Here is a 22,554-nt window from a genome sequence, read left to right as displayed (position 1 = left end):
TGATCATTCCTTTGCCACATAGTCTTCCCTCGTGACGAGATTCTAGAACTCCGACCCTTTTGATGTCTAGATAATATGTGCATAACTCAATGGCCTCCTTCATTGACCATCCTTCAACCATGCCCCCTTCTGGCCTGAATCTAGTTCCTAACATACCTCCTGAAAACTTTCATCAATCTTTCAAAAGGGAATATCTGATGCAGGTACATTGGGCCAAGGGCTCTAATTTGGTCAACAAGATGAATGAGCAGATGCAATGAGATGTCAAAGTAAGTCGGCGGGAAATGCATCTCAAGCCTAATGAGAGTTTCAGCTATGTTCTGCTGTAGCTGCTCTAGCGTGGACACATCAATGACCTTTTTTGAGATCGCGTTGAAGAACAAGCAAAGCTTTATGATTGGGGCAGTGGACCTTTGGGGGGAGGATACGACGCAGGGCAACAGGGAGCAGGTGAGTCATAATGACATGACAGTCATGGGCCTTCATAGGGCCATAGTTGAACTTGAGTTCTCTCATGTTCACTAGCCTCTTTGGGTTCGCATAGTAGCCCATCGGGACTTTGAGTTCATTGAAGAAAGAAATAAGCGCATGATTTTCTTCCATCTTCAATGTCCATGATGCAACCAGAAGTTCGAACTAGCCATTCTCTAGCTCCATGGGATGCAGCTCCTTCCTGATTCCCAAGTGTTGCATGTCCAGGCGTGTGGCTAGTGAATCCTTTGATGTCCCCCCGGTGTCCATCAAGGTGTTAAGAGTGTTAGCGCACACAGTTTTTAGTGATGTGCATGGGATCAAGACAATGGCGTACACTTATAAATGGCCAGTAAGGTAGTTTCCAGAAAACCAATTTTTTCTTCCAAACACTCCCATCAGGCGCTGCTATTGCATTGTCCCCCTTCCCAAGGACAACCTCCAGTTTGTTGAGTTCTCGAAGTATTGTAGGCCTGTCTCGATATTTTGAAGCTAAGCGTTTCTCAATAGTACCGTTGAAATCTTTTCTGTTCCTGCGGTAAGGGTGATCCTTAGGTAGGAACTTACGGTGTCCCATATAAACTATCTTTGAGTTATTTGGCAGATTTACCGCATCGGTGTCGTCCAAGCACTCGACACATCCATTATAGCCTTTTGTCTTCTCTCCGGACAACGAATCCTCGACCTGGCAGGTCGGTGATTGTAGCGATAAGTACTCCCTTGATCATGACATGTTCCTTTTTGTACTCAGTCCCAAACATCCAACACACCCTTTTCAAACATCTCCACTAGTTCGATCACTAGTTCCAGAAACACATCGATGTCATTCCTAGGTTGTCTTGGCCCTTGGATCAGTAGTGGCATCTGGATGTACGACCGCTTCATACAGACCCAAGGTGGAAGGTTGTATATACAGAGCGTCACTGGCCAGGTGCTATGATTGCTTCTAACCTGGTCGAAAGGATTCATCCCATCTGTGCTCAAAGCAAACCAAAGGTGCCTTACCTCTCCACCGATGTCCTTATAGAACATAGTATTGATAGTCCTCCAGTCATGCCCATCAGGTGGGGTGCCTCATCATTGTATCTTTCTTATGCTCTTCGCCATGCCAGTGCAACAGCTTGGCTGACTTTGCACATGCAAACAGCCTATGCACCCGAGGAGCTATAGGGAAATACCAAACAACCTTTACGGGACCTCCTCTGGTCTTGGTACCCTCATCTGACTGGCCCTTTCTTGTACCGTGGAGCTTCACACTTGGGGCACTTGTCCAAGTCTTTGTATTTTTCTCCACGGTACAATATGCAATCATTGGAACACGCGTGGATTTTTTTAACCTTGAGGCCGATGGGGCAGATCATTTGCTTGGCCAAGTATGTCTTTTCTGGCAACTCGTTTTTTTCTGGGACCATTTTCCTTATTATACCTAACAACTGATCAAAGCCTTTATCGCTCAATCTGTTTGTCGATTTGAACTCTAACAGCATGATGTCAGCTTCCAGTTTGCTCATTGGACAATTCCTATACAATGGTGTTTTGCCATCTTGTCTCATTTTCTCTAGCTTTCTCAGCTATCTTTCACTAAGGCATCCGGTCTCTACATTACATAGCAGCTGAGAAATGCCATCGTTATCCTCGGTGTCGTCAGCTAGTGTGTTCCTAAACACATTATTAACTGTGGCCATAGGTTCGGTGTTGACATCGGGTTCCTCGTCAGCATCATGGATGGATACGTCAGGCATGTCCACATCACCATCGTTTTCCTGCAGAACATTCACACCAACCTCGCCATGCATAGTCCATATTGTATAGTTTGGCATGAACCCCCTGGTAATCAAGTGCGATCGTATAGACTCAATTTGACGAAAGTTCCTATGATTCTTGCAATCTTTGCATGGGTAGAAGACAGGGTTCCCATTCCCAGCATGGGCTGTGGCATCGGTGATAAACTGGCTGACGCCATGCATGTACCTGCTTGTCCATTCAGGACAGATGCATCCACTACTCGATCCATCTCTGCACAAAAAAATACTGAGACAGTAATTACAAAGAATTAATAAGAAATTGAGCTTCATGAACAACAATTGTTGCTCGAAAGTACCATTTTTGGAAAACATTATTGTACACTAATTATTGGAAAATTGAAATTGGTAGCCCCGGCCCTATAAATTGAAAATCATAGTAAAAAACAATTATTGCACAATATTGAAGAACAATTATTCGACTCTACTTCTAAGAACTAATTATAGCATCATATACTATAAATGATGATCTTGACCACCATGGAATACTTAGCTAGGAATTTAAATGTGTTCATAGACACCAACCTTTTGAATGATGGATTCACCACAATTTGAGCATTGCACAAATGTCCAATTGGAAAAGTGCTCTATAGAATGGAGAAAGAACTAGAATGAGAATCAAGCAATGTAGCCATCAAAACAAAGCTAATTAAGCAACAAAATCAAAGGAGTGGATGTTTGTTACTAACCTTAAAGCAAAAAGATCAAGCCATTCTTCAAAATCCAAGCACTAGCTTCATGGTGAAGAGCAGCCACAACAATGGAGGGAAGGGTCCAAACGCGCACCTCTGTTCTCGGGATGGAAGAGAGGAGGAAGGAGAGGACGGTTGCAGCCTTTTTGTGTTGTAGGCTTATCACCGTCGGTTCTTGGCTAAAACCGATAATGATAGAGCCCAATCACTGTCCGCTCTTGCCTTAAATCGGCAGTGATGAGTGCCCGCCAAAACACTACCGGTTCAATCCACAAACCGATAGTGATGTGGTCCTTCATTGCCAGTTTTAGCCTAGCCCCAATCATTTTTTCATTTTCAAGCTCATAACCAGTAGTGAAGGTACATCATTGCTGGTTCTCACAAATCCGGCAGTGATGATGCCAGCAGTGATGTGCAAATCTGGCATAGTGAGCTTGATCTAGAGTAGCTCGCTAGCTGAGAGGTGCCCCACAGCGTCATCCTCTCATGCACAGTGGGGACAGATGTCCCCTCGCTATGCAACTTCCTAGAGATCCTCTTAGGGTTTGGGTCGGAGTATGGCTCTGACGATGCCTACGACTTCTCTCTGCCACGCGAGTGCTTCTTCATCGGTGATGGTGCTAGGTACCAACACCGCCCTCGAGCTCACGTCTCCGTACTTGAGCCCGACCAACCACACGATCGATTGTTGTTAACAACATTTATCATTTAGTATCCTACTGCATACCTGAGACTATAATTCATCATCATGATTCAATTATTGCTAACAATATTCTTGTAACAAACACATCTCCTGTGATAAAGAAAGTGATAGGGATGTACCAATAAAAGAGGTGATGTCCCTTAGTCTTATCTCAACCAATAAAAGAGGACACTATAATGAATTCACATAGATAGATCAATAGAGCAACAAGTAGAGATTATTTTAACAAAGCATAACCAAAAGCCATATCTATAAAGAAGGTATAGAAACCAAAACAAGTTGCTTTTGGTCATATCTATAAAGGAGGTATAGAAAAGAAAGCATGTTGCTTCTACATCTATTTGAGTTTGATCAAGGATTATGGCCGATCGCATGGTTATCACCCTTATGCATTGTTGTTAAACATTGCCCGTAGAATTTCATGGTCCAAAATAATGTTTTTAATACTCAAGATTACCAAAAATATATAGGCCATATGTTTGCACTCCAAATTGGTCAACTCGGGCTGATTATGGAAAAACTAGCTTCACTGGTTCCCCCTAAGCTAGCTACGCTAGTTTTGGAACTTTCATAGATTGCAAATTGGGCTTCACCATTATGGTCCTCACATCTATACCATTGAAATGCATATAGAATGCCAAAATTAGAGTTTGGACGAGGAAATTATGCTTTCAGTAAGATTCACCTTGAGGAATTGTATTTTGCACCAATTTTTTTGGAACTTTAACTCCTGACCCCAATAATCAAGGCCATCCCAATCCCCACCCTATAAATATAAAGAGCCATAGACAATTTAGGGCATTCAATTGGTCTTTCTCACACAATATATCTACTTTTGATCCTTTATTCTCTTTTCTGTTTGCCTTACTCTTCCACACTACTATGTTTTAGCTTTTTTGATTCGGTAAGAAATACTTTTCAGAGGCGGGTAGTCTACCACCTCTATAAGAAGGTCACAATTAATCATTGTTAATAGAGGCGATCCTCATGCATGCCTGTATAAATGATGTTTTGAGAGGCGAGCGACTTGTGATGCCCACCTCTAGTAATCAAAATAAAAAAATAATAAAAAATAACAACTTCCTCCACCATTGCTCATCGATGCCCCTAATCACCACCAATCCAATGCTGCGATTGGTCACCGTGAGCTTTTGCTTCTGCTTTTGCCACCGCACCATGGCTCCTCGACGTCCCCAGCCACATGCTGAATCTAGTGTTGTCCTTGGCCCCGAGGTTGAGGCTATCCTCTGCCCTAGCACTACCGCTCTTCGACGGCTACAACTAGAGGCTGAAGCTAGTGCCACCATTGGCTGCTCCATAGGGATGGCAACGGGGTGGGTTCTCAGTCTGGTGGAGCATCCATGGACCCTCCCCCGAAACCAAAGAGGAAAACTTGACTCGGCCCTGAACCCCGATTCGGGTGGTAATCTAGACCCGCCCCCGAACTCGATGGGGACCCAAACTCGACATCGACATAGGAGCATAAGTTGCCCAATATTCAGTGGGATTGTATTACAAATTTACAACCAATTTCATTAGCAAAGATTACATATCATAAGAGCACAATATTCAACATCATCAGCAGCACAACTAGCACCAGTCTCTTCAGACTTGTTGTGCTTATGGAGGACTATGTAGGCCGAGGAAGTATTCACGGGGCCTTCTTTCCGCTCACCCCTTCCTGGACGTGGGTTCCATCTACGCCAAGCTATAGCTGAGTGCTGACGCCCGAGGGACGCGCAGCCATTATCGACGGTCCTTAACACCTTATTTTAGACCATCAACTATGTAACACCCTAGGTGTTTGTCACCTAGTTAAGCAATGGGTTTGAGCTCAAACATGACATGTTAAGTGGTGATGAAGGTAGAAGATCAAATCTACAAGAGTAAGCTCCAACTTAAACTTGGACAACACACCCTTATTACATGGGGACCCTTGTTAAGATTATGCAATAGTAAGGTTAAACATGCTCATTCCATGTATATTACATCAACATGCATCCATCTAGACCAGTGGAAAAGTTTTATGAAGTTTAGAATCAAGAAGTCACATGAAATGATGAGTTACATTCTTGCTTGAGTTGCACTATTAAGTGAATGGAATTATAGGTCATCAACCACACCTTGTAACCTAGCTCAAACAACTCTACTTACACTCATGAACAAAAGTTATGAAGGGTTCATGTTGAGCAAGTGACCAGAAAATGCTTCAATAGATCAAAAAGGATGATTTAAGTGTTATCGTGATGCTACTTTGACTTGGCTTGAATAGAGGCTTAGTGTGTTTCCATGGCAGTGCAACTTAAATAAAAGTTGTAGTCCATCTTATGTAGAACAAACTTTGTTTAATGGTCAAGAGCTAAATCAGTGCCTAGATTAGTCAAACTGAGCTCACAAGAATCAACAAAATGCTGTTTTAGAATCCCGAAATTTGGCTAAGTCTGGGATGACTGAATTCGTGATTTCAGTTTCGTGTACCCCGCTTTGGAGCCTTGTATCTCTCCAACCAGGCCGAATTAGACTTTGGCACTTTAAGCAAAGTTGGAGATCTCGTGTAACTCTATAACATTGGTTACTATCTCTTGTGCCAAAACTAAACGGATTTGAAGTTACGATGGAACGAAGATTGAGATTTCCATGTATTTTTGAGGTGGTATTACTTATCTACTGCTTGCATGGCCGCTAGCTCGCCACCTTGCCATGCTCAAGTAAAGGAAAACGGCGCCCTCTGCTCCCTCTCTCGCTCACCCTCCCTCTCAGTCTCTGCTAGGTCTTTCTTTCTCTCCTCTATGTCTCGCTCGCCATGGCAGAGGTGAGTTGGAGCTCCATCGCCGTCGTTGCTTTCCTTGCTCCGGCCTTCCCCTGCCCGAAGCAGCCACGCCCAGCCACGCGCTACCGTTGGCACGTGCCGCCGGCCGGTCGGGCCAGGCCCCATGTGCCGGGCGCGAATAGCCGTGCGCGCCACCACGACTGGCCCCTCCGCAGGCCGTGGTCGGCCAAGCCCGGGGCAGGGTGTGGCCACGGCTGGCCACAGCCGAGCCCGGTCGGCCCGAGCTGTGCTCTACTGTATTCCCGTTATGTAGAGAAGACAAAGGACCACGGGCTTCAATATGGGAAAAGGAAGGGGTCTAAGTGCGAAGCAGTGACTCAGTTGAATAGTGCCGGGAAGGATCTTTTTGTTTGAGTTTAATTTGAGAAAACTGCAGGTCCCCGATGCAAGATCTACATCCCTTTCTTTGGATTTTACAGATTTGGATGATCAACTTTCCAAATTCATAGTAAATTGTAAAAAAAAATACAAAAATAACAAATGTGGACGTTTTGGAATCCTTGTGAAATTATCTATGCAGTAGATCTATAATATGGCATGTTTTAGTTTAAATATTTTGCTGTAAAAATAGATTTATGCAGTTAGGTTTTTAATACTAGTTGTGTCTTGTCCTTTTCATAACTCTAGTTGTGGTGCTCAAATAAATGCGAAATGTTTATGGTAGGCTACTGATGCTATATGTATGCTATGGTAAAATTTCAGGAGTTTAGGCTTGACAGTTTAATAGCTATAAAAATAACAAATGCCTTGTGTTGCTTTGCTCCTTTTCTGAATAGGTCTGCATGTTTGTATTAATTGGCTCAGTTAAGTTATGAATCATGCCTTGATGATAATAAAATAGTTGTAGTACTTTTCTTAAGATTTTCAAAAAGCTAAAAAGCATAATTTTTGGTTAAGTAGATATTTAGTTATAGTTGCTTAAATTTCTGTGGCTGTTTCAGCCCAAACCCAGATAGGGTTTCCTTCTTCGTACTGTGGGGCCTTTTTAATAGTAGAATTAGATCTAGGTGTTTATAACAAAGTTGTTTATAATTTTCTAAGATTTCTAAAAAGTCTAGAATTACATTTTTTGGACTTGTAGAACTCTAGTTATATCTGTTTAAAGTGGCATATCAAATTATGTCCATGTTTTGGATAGAGATGCATTCATTGGATTAATTGACCTTGTTAGCTGTAGAATCATCTTATGATGATAATAAGAAAGTTGTAGGTAACTTCATAAGATTTTCAAAAAGTTATGATTCATAATTGTTGGAGGTCTAGAACTCAAGTTATGCTTCTCTGAAGTTCCTATCAGTTTTCTGTACCACTGCTAGTTTGGGCTGCATATGCAGCCTTGCTTGTGCAATTATTTTCGTAGTGTAAATGATGTTTGCTGTGGTTGTAGTTAATACCAAAGTTGTAGATAATTTCATAATCTAGCTTGTGATAAATTGTCATGACCATAGGCCTGATAATTTAGGAGCTATAGATTTTGCAAGTTCATTGTCAGATTTTGCATGCTCTCTATACAGATCTGAATGATTGTGTTGTTCGACTTAGCTAAGCTTTGAATCATGTATTGGAGATAATATAAGAAGTGTAGTGATTTTCATGAGCTTTCCAAATTGTTAAAGGTCACACCTTTTGGTGGTCTAAATCTCCAGTTATAAGCTTGAGAAGTTGCATGGCAGAATCTGTCCAAGTCTGGACAGAGGTGCTCAATTGTGCTTGATTGACCTTGTTAATTGAGGAATCACCTTGTGATAATAATAAACATGTTTTAGATGATTTAATAATATTTCTAGAAAGTAAAGGTTCATGCTTGTTTGATGTCTGTAACTCCAGTTATGTCTTTTTGAAACAATTACTACTTTTCTATCCTAGTTCTGTGCAGATCTAAAACATTGGCATGTTTGATTTGGATAGCTTTGGAATAAGCTTTTGGTGATAATAACAATGTTGAAGGCAATTTCATTATCTTTACATAAAGTCTAGGGTCACCCTTGTTGGATGCTTATATCTCCAGTTATGGGTAAAATAATTGACTGTTGTGCTGCTGTCCAGTTTTCTATACATGTGCTAGGCGATGGCTTTAGCTTGCTCTTGTTTTGGCTAAACATGTTGGTTAGTTCTTGATCAATGCATAGGTGCCATATCTGAACTTAAGTTCACTTGTGTGACATGCCTAATATGTTGCTATCCCTCTATAATAGGTTGTGTGATGTTTAGTTAAATAACTCTAGGTGCCTATGTCTTGAATGATCTTATGTTTACCTTGAATGCTATTATGTGAGGCATCTCATATTACCATTCTTCATATTCATGCACTTGCATCTTGCATCTCATCTAGGTATGCTAGATGAACCACGTGAAGGACGTGATGTTGGAGCCGAACCCGAAGACGGTGTATGGTGGACCTATCCCGAAGATGGAAGGACTGGACAAATGCTAGGATGGGAGATGCTCGCCAAGCGAGTGTCGTCTAACAAACACTAACCTAGTGTTGGATCCCAGGCAAGCCCTGGAGCATTATAACTCTCCCTATTTTATTAATGTCACCTAAAGTTATTCGTATTGATGCATTATGTGAGAGGAGTTGTTTGGAAACACTTGCTGCATATTACCTTTCCTTGACCAGAAATATCTACCATGAATCCTATTTAAGTCCAGGAACGCTTATTATGCTTAGCTATGCTTAGACCGGTAGAAGTCTGGTGATTTCCTGTCACCTGCGAGCTATAGGTGATAACTTGATCACGGTTGGCTATATTGTGCTATCGTGGAACATAACCTGGTGTGGTTGATTAATTGGAGACTAGGCGGAGTCTTGTGTGGTGGTAATCATAGTGATTCCGTCTATGTCATTTAAGGACTAGCCGTTGGAGGTTATCTTGTCATGTTGAACGCATGCCTCTCACATAGTTGGCTGGATAAGTCGTTCCGACTGTGAAGCCGAGTAGCTCAACTCAGACCGGGGATGTGAGCAGTTAAAGTGCGCACCCTGGAGGCAGTAAGGATGTGTGGAGAGCCAATGGTGTAAGCCCAAGGGCGAGTTAGAGTCCCGAGCCCCTTAGCAGATTAGTTGTATATTTGAGGGTGCGGCGCTGGTCCTACCAGCGATTGTACTTGAGTTGTACCAAAGGTGACCTAAGACTACCTTGGCGTAGGTATATCTGGGTGTGTGTTAGGAATAATTCCCCAGCTGGGTAGGAATCGATTCGAATCGCCGTCTCTCCTGGATAGTGAGAACTTAACAGGAGTACATTTCATCGTAGTAATTGATGGAAGTATGGTTATGAGATTATGAAAGAACTCAACTGGATATGGTTATTATTGTGATGATTTAATGGTACCAACATGTTTGGCATAGGATAGTTGCTAATCTAGTATGAGATATGAATAATAACTGGTGATTCACAACTTAAGAGATATTGGACAACTTATGCTTTTTATGCAAATAATGTCTACCTGCTCTACTTATAAAGCCTTGCATACTCCTTGGTGTCATTCTATTTCTGGTTTATGACGGGTAAGTCTAGCTGAGTACATTCGAGTACTCCAGGTTTATCCCACCATGTTGTAGGTGAAGTTCTCGGCCTGTTGAAGATGGTGGCTAACCGCCGGTTGGCTCAGTGACTCTATATTTATGTCTCATCTATATGCTTTTGTTAGAGGATGTCACTTATGCTAGCAATGTATTTGGAACTTACATTAATGTAATCATTTGAAAGCTATATTGTTTTCACTAATCAGTTTTGAAACCCAAACTTGTACTATTATTTGTGAACTCATTTGTAATATTATTTCCACTGCAACTCTTTCTATGTGATGTGTATTTGCTTAATCCCTCGATCTTGGTTATGATGTTGATTTACCGAGGTCCTTCGTGACACTCGGCGGACTATCGGGTTTATATAAGTGAAAGTATGTGCGTGTCAACGTGTTAGCGAGGACAACTGTACTTGATCTTGTATAAATTGAGTGGTTCTATCACAAACTATGCCTAAATTGGTGATATAAATGACATAAACCATAGTCATTGGGCTTATTTCTAACCATTTCCACAAGTTGTGATGACTATGTGAGTGTAGGAGCAAGGAGGCTACATACATGCAAAAACACTTCATCAAATGCTAATTTTGAGTACACCATGTCAAAGAGCTCGTTGAGATACACGAAATTGAGTTTTGGTTCACCCAATTCGAAGTCCGGACGACAAAGTTATGCCTTTCGGAAGATCGCAAGACGGGCCAGGCTAGATTTGGGCACAGATGGATGTTGGGCGACGTGGACACACATTGGGCGACATGGACCTAAGTCTAATGGTCACCAAACTTGGTCCAAGTCCTCTACACTCACCAAGGAGCCCATGGGAAACCTTATTCACCACGTTGGATCACATGGGGGTTCAGACAAAGTGGCCCTAATCCTACACAAGCAAATATGAGTCCATAACCAGAGGAAGGAAATTCTAACTTCGACCAAACTTCATACACCATAGATAAAGTGAACCTGACTCAAGATTGACAGCAAAGGACTCAAAGCCACTGTTGGGTGGAGGCCCAAGGGTGTTGGCCAGCGGCCCACTTTCACCAAACCGCCTTAGCTTTGGACAGCATGCACACAAGCCCAAAATAGAGCAATCCTCACCGACGGTTTATGGCGGTTTGAGGTCGGTTGCATCCAAGGATGTAGAGATGGTCTCCCATGGATCACAGACGTGGCGATGGAGTAGCCCCTACTCTACCTCAAGCTATAAATAGGACCCCTCTCCCTCACTTGTAACACGCACCATGTGAGACTAGTAGCTAGGCGAAGCTCTGTAGCTCTACTACTTGAAGTAGAAGATAGGGAGAGAGTGAGGAGAAGCTTGGGGAGGTGTCGGGGCTGTCGGCATCTTCTCCACTTGTGCCTCGGCAGATGAAGCTCTTCTTCGAGTGAAGTCCAGCATCTTCTCTGTGGTAACTTTGCTCTTTTGCATTACTTAAGTATTATATATATTATTGTGTTTACTAGTTTCACCGCTTGGTTTACTAACTTCTGACCCTTGCGCAACGACAAGAAAACATTGCAATAGGCCCAATTTGGTTGCAAAAGGTACATGTTGCAACCAAATAGCGTTCGTTGCCAATGGTTACAATAAGTCACATTGCAATAAGGTATTGCAACTGTTGCTAGTTTAGCGTTGCAACTATTGGGGTCTATTGCAACCAACATGTTGTTGCAGCATTCATGATCGTGGCAATATAAACAATTGCCACACCCCCCTCCATTGCAAGAGATTGCACATGCAATGATTAGTGGCGTGGCAATGTACACATTTGCCACGAACAATGTCGTGGCAATATTATGTATTGCCATGCCATGGTTTTGTTGCCAAAGGGGTTATTGCCATGGCATGATTTCCATGGCAATAGTACCATTTGCCACGCAATTTTATTCATTGCGAGAGATCATATTTCCACGCATGATAGTTCGTTGCAATAGATCATATTGCAATGCAAATTAGTTCGTTGGCATAGTTTGTATTGCGAAGCAAATGGTTCTTGTTGCAGTAGGATTTCTTGCCACGTAGCATAGTCGTTGCATTAGGATTTATCACAACATGTTTTTTTTTGTAACGCTTGTAGTATTTGATATGCAGTTTAATAAATCATTGTTACAAAAACAATAGACCACAATAGAATCGATTGCACTCGCATGTATCAATTATAATCAATCATTCAATAAGTAGACAAACCATTGTAGTATCTAAATCACAACCTAATGGTTTCACTCAGAATTTCATGATTGTTTAAAACTTGTCGCAGTACAAAACTTCCTAACATCTGAAAGCATCTAGGCCCCTAGTTGGGTTTCGGTGATTAATGACAACATAAGATTACTATGACTAACATGTGTTTTGTAGAGGAAATTAAGTTAGGTCATGGTAATGGAGATCAATTGGGCAATCATGGATGTCATGCCCCTACAATGGAAATCATTTCGGTTTTCAAAGGATGGACGACAAGGTTAAGGATGACTAGTTCTAAGTGTCGATTGGAGTTGGAGAGACACTTAGAGTAGTTTAGGACTTTGTTTTTCCTTTGGCCATACTATTAAGGGGGGTATGGACTGGGTAGCTTGACCTAGGTGAGTCTAGTGAGTTAGGTGTGGTGCACACTTGCTAAGTCTAGCACTAGGCAGCTCCAACAAAGCCCTTAGATCCTATGGAGCAAACTTCATTCACATATGATCGAGAGTTGGAAGTGAATGGAGGGTCAAATACTGACCGGATGCTGGCTCCAGTTGTGAGCGGTTGTGGGTGATTCACCGTGACGGAGTGTCAAAGAATCAACCCGTAGAGAGCACTTGATCCTTACGCGGATCAAAGGGGAGCAACACCCTTGCGCGGGTGCTCCAACGAGGACTAGTGGGGAGTGGCAACTCTCCGATACCTCGGCAAAACATCGCCGCGTTCCTACTTCTCTATTTACTTTGAGCATTTACTTTGAGTATTTCCTTTGAGTAATTACTTTGAGTGTTTACATTGAGCAATTCAATTCTTGTCTTTACAATTCATAGAATTGCCATGCTAGAGTAGGATTGGAACTTAGGTTGCAAGTCATTTGTGCGGTAGAACAACTAGAAACACTTCTTAAGCACAAGGGGTTAATTGGGCTAACCGTAGGATTTAATTATTGCAAAGAAATTTAGAATTAGCCCAATTCACCCCCCCTCTTGGGCATCCTGATCCTTTCAATTGGTATCAGAGCCTCGTGCCCATGTTTTTAAGCTTAACCGCTTAGGGCAAGATGTCTCACTGGGGATGGACCTCCTCCTATCTTCGAGGGGGTTATTTTCCATATTGGAAAATTCGCATGGAGGCGTACCTAGAAACTTTAGATGTTGGAATAGTTAGAGCCGCCTCTCATGGTTTCCCAAGACCTAGGAATCCCGCACAACTTCAAGGCGATGAAGTGAACTATGAAAAATGGAATGCAAAGGCTCGCAACACCATCTTTAGAGGCCTTTGCAAAGATGTGTTCAACCGCGTAAGGAACCACAAAGACGCCCATGCACTATGGTTGGACATTTGTGTGCTCCATGAGGGAATAAAGAGTGAGCGTGAGGAACGCTATCATCTTGTCATGAAAAAGCTCAACTCTTTTGAAATGCTTCCTAAAGAATGTGCTAATGAAATGTATTCACTTTTGAATGTTCTTGTAGAGGAAGTCAATGGGCTTGGACTTACTCAAATGTCACCATCCAACGTTGTGAGAAAGATCTTGAGTGTCCTTCCCATTGACAAATATTGGCATATTGTGACCATGCTACATCAAGGTGATCTTTCCACCGCTACACCGACACAAATCTTGGGAAAGATCAATGCTCATGAGATGTACATGCACATCACACCTCAAGATGGCTCATCCTCTACTAAGAAGAAAGAAAAAGATTTAGCATTCAAAGCTAGTCAAGATAAGGGCAAAGCAAGACTTGAGTATGAGAGTTCAAGTGATGAAGAAGATGAAGATGAAGATCTTGCTCTTATGGTGAAGAAAGCCGCCAAGATGCTAAAGAAGCTAAACAAGAGTGGCATCAAGTTCGATGGCAAGAAGAAGTTCTTCACAAGCTCTAGGAGAAAGCCAATCTTCGAAATGGATTGCTTCAATTGTGGTGAACTTGGTCATCTAGCACACCAATGCACCAAGCCCAAGAAAGACAAGTTCAAGAACAAGTTCAAGGGCAAGAAAGATGACTCAAGCAATGAAGAAGAAGATGAAAAGAAGAAGAACAAGCCTTACAAGAAGAGAGATGGCAAGAAGAGAGACTTCCACAAGAAGAAGAAGAGTGGAAAGGCCTACATTGTCGATAATTGGCTCACGGACATTGATTCATCTAGTGGATCATCCGATGATGATAGTGACAATGAGAAGGTGGCCGCCATAGCTATTGATCTCTCATCTTCACTGCCACCACCGCCATCATCCTCTACACACCTATGCCTTATGGACAATGGTGAACGCAAGGTAACTAATAATGATGATAGTAGTGATGATGAGGAAGCTAGTGATGATGATAGCGATAGCGATGATGATGATGATTCACCTTTATATGATGATCTTGTTAAAATACTAAGACAATACATTAAGATCATTAGAAAGAGTAGAGCTAAAAATGAAAAACTAGATGCTAAGAATGATTCACTTTTAGCAAAATGTGATACAATAGAAAAGGCTAATGTTGAGCTTAGAGAAGCAAATGATGCTTTGTCATCCAAACTCAAAGAACTCAAATCCTCTAAGAAAGAGCTTAAAGATAAACATGATAAACTTGAGAGGGTGCACAATGAGCTCATCACTAGCCACAACAAGCTAAAAGATGAATATACAACTCTTAAGATCAATCATGATACTCTTGTTATTGCTCAAGAATTTTTACCAAATGAGCCACATGATGCTACTAACCATGTTGTTAAGATTGATATAGCCACATCATGTGATGATTTAATTGATGAGAGCATTGAGCAAGGATCTAGTGGCAAAGGCAAGCCAGTGGTTGAGTGCAATGACTATGATGAGTATGTCAAGCTCAAGCATGACAATGAAAAGCTCAAGAAAGAGTTTGAAGAGTTCAAAATCCACAACACCATTGTGCTAAAAACTCTTGATCATGATGGTGACTTGATTCTTGAAAATGAGAAGCTATAAGAAGAAAACAAGAAACTCAAAGATGAAAGAAACAATGTTGCACTCAAGGAAGATAAAGGTAGTGATGCACTCAAGGAAGAGAACAAGAAGCTCAAGTTGGAGAAAGAGCATCTCAAGATTGGATTAAGCAAGTTTGCAAGAGGCAAGCATCTCCAAAGTGAGCTACTCATGAACACCATCTTGAAGATGGATAGAAGTGGCATTGGATATGTGGCAAATGTAGAGAAGAAGAAGGCTCAAGTTCAACAACAACAATCAAAGCCAAATCCAAAGCCAAAGAGATGTTTTGAGTGTGGACAAGAAGGCCACTTTGCTCATGAGTGCCAAACTCCACCACCACAACCCTTGTCCAAGCATGCTAGACCCTTTGCCTTCAATGCTCACTACATGCTTAGAAAGGATTCTAGTGGAAAGATGAAAGTCATGTTCTTAGGACCTCCTAATAAGAATAGGCCTAAGAAGATTTGGGTTGCTAAGTCACTTGTTGAGAAGGTGAAGGGCCCTCAACAAGTTTGGGTTCCTAAAGCTTGAATCTCTTGTGTGTAGGTGAACTACAAGACCGGTGGAAGTCATTGGGTTATTGATAGTGGTTGCACACAACATATGACCAGTAATCCTCGTATGTTCACCTCACTTGATGAAGAAGTAGATGGACAAGAGAGAATTACATTTGGAGATAACTCAAAGGGCAAGGTTAAAGGATTGGGCAAAGTGGCAATATCAAATGATCATTCCATCTCCAATGTGCTATATGTTGCTTCATTGATCTTCAACTTGCTATCCGTTGGACAATTGTGTGATCTTGGCTTCCAATGCTTGTTTACCGAGAAGGAGGTTGTTGTATCCAAGAAGGATGATGATCAAGTGATATTCCAAGGATTTAGATACAACAATTTATATCTAGTGGACTTCACCTCTGAAGATGCTAACTTGAAGACTTGCCTTTTCACCAAAACAACACTTGGGTGGCTATGGCATAGAAGACTTGCTCATGTTAGGATGAGCTCACTCAAGAAGCTTATGAAGAATGATTTGGTGAGAGGGTTGAAGGATGTGAAATTTGAGAAGGACAAGCTTTGTAGTGCATGTCAAGCTGGCAAGCAAGTTGCAAATACCCATCCAACTAAAGCTTTCATGTCAACCACAAGAGTGCTTGAACTCCTTCACATGGATTTATTTGGACCAACAACATACAAGAGTTTGGGAGGAAATCTTTATTTTCTTGTGATAGTTGATGATTATTCAAGGTATACATGGGTATTCTTTCTTCATGACAAATCCGAAGTTGCATCTTGCTTCAAGAAGTTTGCCAAGAGAGCACAAAATGAATTTGAAGTGAAGCTCAAGAAAATTAGAAGTGACAATGGGAAAGAATTTGACAACACAAACATTGAAGCCTATTGTGATGAAATTGGAATCAAACATGAGGTCTCCGCAACATACACTCCTCAACAAAATGGTGTAGTTGAGAGAAAGAATCGGACATTGATCACTCTTGCAAGAACAATGCTAGATGAGTACAACACCCCCGAAGCTCTATGGGCGGAAGCAATCAACACCGCATGCTATGCATCCAACCGCCTATTTCTTCAAAAGTTCCTTGGCAAGACTCCTTATGAGTTGCTTAATGGGAAGAAGCCGGACGTCTCCTTCTTTAAGGTGTTTGGTTGCAAATGCTACATCTACAAGAAGCAACAACACCTAGGGAAGTTTCAAAGGCGTTGTGATATTGGTTTCCTTGTTGGTTACTCATCAAAGTCTAAAGCATATAGAGTATTTAATCATGCCACCGGCTTGGTTGAAGAAACATATGATGTGGAATTTGATGAATCTAACGGCTCCCAAGGAGCACATGAGAATCTTGATGATGTAGGTGATGAACCATTGAGGGAGGCTATGAAGAACATTCCAGTTGGAGACATCAAGCCTAAAGATGATGAGATGATGTACAAGTGATTGCCCCACCTTCTTCATCAAGTGAGCCACAAGATGGTGAAAAAGATGGGAGAGTAGAAAATGAAGATACTCATGTTTCCCATGAGCAAATGGTGGTACAAGCACAAGATGTTGATGCTCCACAACCTCCCCCTCAAGTGGTCAATAGAAGAAATACACCTCTACTACAAGATCATCCACAAGATCTCATCATAGGGAGTCCATCAAAAGAAGTAATGACTAGATCTCAAAAACTTGCTTCATTTATTGCTCATCACTCTTTTGTCCCTTGCTATGAGCCTACCAAGGTAGAAGAAGCTCTTAAGGATCTGGATTGGATCAATGCCATGCATGAAGAGTTGAACAACTTCACTCGCAATGAAGGTTGGACTCTTGAAGAGCGACCAAAAGGTGCAAGAGTTATTGGAACAAAGTTGGTGTTCCGCAACAAGCAAGATGATCAAGGTGTTGTTGTGAGGAACAAGGCAAGACTAGTTGTAAAGGGGTTCTCTCAAGTTGAAGGTTTGGATTTTGGAGAGACCTTTGCACCGGTTGCAAGACTAGAAGCCATCCGTATCCTCCTTGCATATGCATCACATTATGAAATGAAACTTTATCAAATGGATGTAAAAAGTGCATTTTTAAATGGCTTTATTAATGAACTAGTCTATGTTGATCAACCTCCTAGGGTTTGAAGACCCTAGATATCCTAATCATGTTTATAGGTTGTCCAAGGCGCTATATGGGCTTAAGCAAGCCCCAAGAGCTTGGTATGAGTGTCTTCGGGACTTCCTCATTGAGAAGGGCTTCACTATTGGGAAGGTCGACACCACACTATTCACTAAGAAGCTTGATGGGCATATCTTCATTTGTCAAGTATATGTTGATGATATCATCTTTGGATCATCAAATGAAGATTCATGCAAAGAATTTATTGAATTGATGTCAAAGGAGTTCGAGATGTCAATGATTGGAGAGCTTACATTCTTTCTTGGTTTTCAAGTCAAGCAAATGAGAGAAGGGATTTTCATCTCTCAAGAGAAATATACAAATGATCTTCTCAAAAGATTCAAGATGGATGAATGTAAGCCAATCAAGACACCAATGCCTACCAATGGACATCTCGACCTAGATGAGGGTGGTAACAAGGTTGATCAAACTCTCTACCGTTCTATGATTGGTAGTTTGTTGTATTTAACTGCATCTAGGCCTGACATCATGTTTAGTGTGTGTATGTGTGCTAGATTTCAAGTTAATCCTAAGGAAGCTCATTTAATTGTCGTAAAAAGAATCCTTAGGTATCTTAAGCACACACCAAGCATTGGTCTTTGGTATCCCAAAGGAGCTAGATTTAAATTAATTGGCTATTCCGATTCGGATTATGCCGGATGCAAAGTTGATAGAAAAAGAACATTCGGAGGGTGTCATTTGCTTGGTAGATCACTTGTGTCTTGGTCCTCCAAGAAACAAAATAGTGTGGCTTTGTCCACCGCCAAAGCAGAATACATTGCCGTGGGTGCGTGTTGTGCACAAATACTTTACATGAAACAAACTTTGCTAGACTATGGTGTAGTTCTAGAAAAAGTACCTCTTTTGTGCGACAATGAAAGTGCGGTAAAACTTGCAAATAATCCGGTTCAACACTCTTGCACCAAGCACATAGATATCCGCCATCACTTTCTTAGAGATCATGTTGCTAAAAATGATATATCACTAGAAGGTGTAAGGACCGAGGATCAATAAGCGGATATCTTCACTAAACCGCTAGATGAGGCAACATTTTGTAGATTGCGGAATGAGCTCAATGTGCTTGATTTTAGTAACTTCACTAAAAGATGAGGCTTATGTTGTCCCTTGCATCGCATTGTAATATATTACATGTTTACTTTATGGCAATGCACATAGGGCTTGTCTAACATGGTTAAGATAACCGCCGTAAAGCGTGTGAAGAAGCTTAACCTTGGATCAAACTTGATAAGCAACTAGATTTACTTTCAAGTTTTGCATATGCATGAATGTTGTTTTGTCGTTTATCTTAAACTGCCCTTTATTGCCTATTTTCTTAAAAAGAATTATAGCCTAAGGCAAAATATTTTGAAAAACTTGAGGGTTTGAGAGAGGTCACTCACATCAGTCCCAATTGGTGTTTATTTGGATCTTATTTGAGTTGGGACTTGATTGGGAATAGGTAGCACGAACAACTTTGAAGAATTGCTGGAAAAGGAGTGACCGGACGCTGCACCGGACTCTAATGTCCAGTGTTCGGTCAGTTCACAGAAGGTGAACAGCTGCCGAGCAGGAGTGACCGGACTGCTGAAACAGTGTTTTTCCAGCATCCGGTCAGAAGGAGCTTCAGCATTCGGTCGATCATAAAGACAGTCAAGGCTAGGTGACCGGACTCTGAAACAGTGTTTTTCTAGCATCCGGTCAGAAGGAGCTTCAGCGTTCGGTCGATCATAAAGACGCGTCCGGTCATGATTCCAGAGGAATTGGACCTCTCTGGAATCGACCAAACGCTGGGTGGTAGCGTCCGGTCGCTGCCACCGGAGCGTTCGGTCAATAGGAATCGTGCGGTCTTCGATCTCTGTTTTCATTTCCTATTCTATTTTTGTTAGGGACCCCTTTATAACCAATATGGCCATACCTAGCACCGCATCCGCCCTTGCCCTAGCCAGCCTCCCCGCATCGATGCCACCTGTAGCTCCTTGTAGCGTCACAGCTGTGCCCGTGCGCCATCGTAGTTCCTCCACGCCAGCACCAGTCGCGCCAGCCTCACCGTGCCGCCATGCCCTGCCTCTCGCGCAGCTCAAGCTCACCGCCGCAGCTGCTTCCCCATGCTCCAAGGATACTCCCACGCGCCTCTATAGCCGCCGTGCCACCACAGCGCCACCGAGCTGAGCTCTAGTGCCATAGCGCCGCCGTCAGTCCATGTCGCCGAGATTCACAGCCGTAGTGCCATCCTCATCCAGCATCAGTAAGGCCCTACCAGTCACGCCCTAGTCAATCCATATCTCAACTTTGTTGTGACCTAGCCATTCATCAATGAGCAAATTCTAATTGCATTCAGGGCCATCAATTCGCTGCTCACCGCAACCCTAACCCTAGCCGGTTCTGAAGGTTCCCCGCGTGATGTCTCTTCTCTTCTTGGATCACCGGTTCGTCAGGTAGTAGGCCAGTTGTTTATTTTCGTATCTAAATTGCTTGCTTCCTAGGGTTTCGCATATATTAGATATATCATATTTATTTGTATATCCTACTATTCCATCATGCAGCAAGTCGGTGCCGTTGAGGTGTCAGTGGCAGTCGACAGTTAACTCGGGGCCAAGCTCGCGAGTACGGATCGAGGCCAAGCCTTGAAAGTGTCAGTGGATAATTGATCTTGTTAGCGGCAGTGGTTCTAGTCAGATCAGATGGCTTCGCACCAAGATTGTTGGTGGTGGTCCAGGAGATGATGATCGGTGGCCTCCGCCTCGCCTGCCTATAGATCCTAAAGGCAAGGCGATGAAGAAGGTTGCATCAAAGAAGCACAAGTACCCTGATGCAGAGACAGCCAGAGCAGCTGTAGTTGCTAAGGCCGTAGAGCATACCGAGAGAGGAGGTGCCCACAGTGGAGTTATTATTGTAGATCAGCCGCTTTCACCGGAAGCAAGGGCTAGAATCGAGTGAGTTGAGCGCCTTCATGGTGGTGCACCTGGGACTGTCACAGTTGTAGGAAGGCATCATGCTATTGATGAGAGTCAGCCATATGGGGAGTCATAGCAGCAGCAGCCCCTAGCGAGCAGAGCAGACTCAGGAGGATGAGCAGGTCGAGGAGACCGAGCAGGCACCCCTAGCCATAGCTACGCTGCTCTGGTCATACCCATGTTCTAGTCTCACCGAGGCTGCTGACACAGTGGAGGGGATCACAGTCCACTGCCTAGACCACAGGGTCCGCCTCGAGTGACCCACCTTGACTTGAGGGCCACCATGGCCAAGTAGGTTCAGCAGCTGAGGTTTATAGAGTTTGATGTGTGGTTTCCTCCGAGGAGGGATGAGAGAGCATCTGAGGGATTCTACACACCGCTCCAGGAAGATTTCTATAATGCATATCTGAACAGTGGAGCAGTCTTCATATCTCAGAGAGTCTGCAGCATTGAGGCTATAGTAGCAGCAGCTGGAGAGCATATTTGCCCCTACCTTGCATATCTGCCGGGGCTGACAGATTTGATTGGACTGGATAGGACTATATGTTCCATCGTGGGTTCATCAGTTCTATGCTTCTCTCTTTGTTGACCCACACCATAACTTTATTCACTTTGCATTCTGAGGCAGAGATTATAGACTGACAAGTCAGAGGGTCAGGGAGATACTAAGGCTACAGGAGTAGCCAGTCAAGTTACATGAGGTCTATTATGGACAGATAGAGCCTCCCAGGCGGCCTCATGGTGGTTTGGTGCCCCCTATAGATCTTGTGTGACACTGCTTCAAGGAGCCTTTTGGCGAGGGCTCATGCAGGAACCCTAGTTATCTTACCTCCGACTACTCGAGTTCTAGAGGCTATTATGAGGAGGACACTGCTTCCTAGGATGGGATACAGGGAGGGCCTGACACGTATCCAGCTATGGCTTCTCAATGCCCTGATGCAGCATACAGTGTTTGATGTTTGGGATCTTCTTCTGTCTGAGATGGAGGACACGATAGCTGAGGGCTTCAAGGGTCACTAGGCAGCTACCCTATGCTCACTGGATCACTTTCATTATTCTCAAGGCAGTGATAGTTAGGTCACTAGAGATGGTTGCAGAGTATAGAGGTGCCACCACCGAGTTTCCTGCTTATAACATGGCACAGAGGATTAGGCATAGTACGCCATAGGCACCCAGTCAGCCTCATCGTCGTCCAGATATACTAGAGTCTACAGCTTAGCAAGATGAGATTATTAGAGGCATAGCAGCTACTGAGGAGGAGCAGCTTGAGGCACAACAGGAGGTGAGCGAGCCTAGTGACAGCTCAGACTGATGACTACCAGCCCTATTCCTCGGATGCCTCCATGTAGACATGATGTAGAGGTTGGTAGTTCCAGCTCCTCTCCACCTGCACCATAGACAGACCCCGCTTTGATTGCTATCCTTGAGTGAATGCAGCAGGATCAGGCTAGACAGGCTCAGGAGACCACTGCCAACTTTGCATAGTTTTAGGCTTGTCAGGATGAGTTCCAGCGATAGCAGTAGGTCCTCCAGCAGCAACAGCAGTAGATGCATCAGCAGCAGTTACTCATGCAGCAGCAGCTTTTGGGATTCATGCAGCATGTAGTGACAGCCATTGGGGCCCCACAGCCACAGCCTTCGCCCCAGATTGGTCAGCCTGCTACCACTATGACGACTCCAGCAGTATAGCCCAGTGGGCTTCAGAGTCAGGGACAACCTCTTCCTCAGTTTGCTTCTCCCACACTACAGGTGTCCTAGTGGTT

This window comes from Miscanthus floridulus, chromosome 4 (assembly GCF_019320115.1).
Source record: "Miscanthus floridulus cultivar M001 chromosome 4, ASM1932011v1, whole genome shotgun sequence".
NCBI lineage: Eukaryota > Viridiplantae > Streptophyta > Magnoliopsida > Poales > Poaceae > Miscanthus > Miscanthus floridulus.
The sequence above is the reverse complement of the archived record's forward strand: the minus strand, read 5'-3'. Positions refer to the sequence as shown.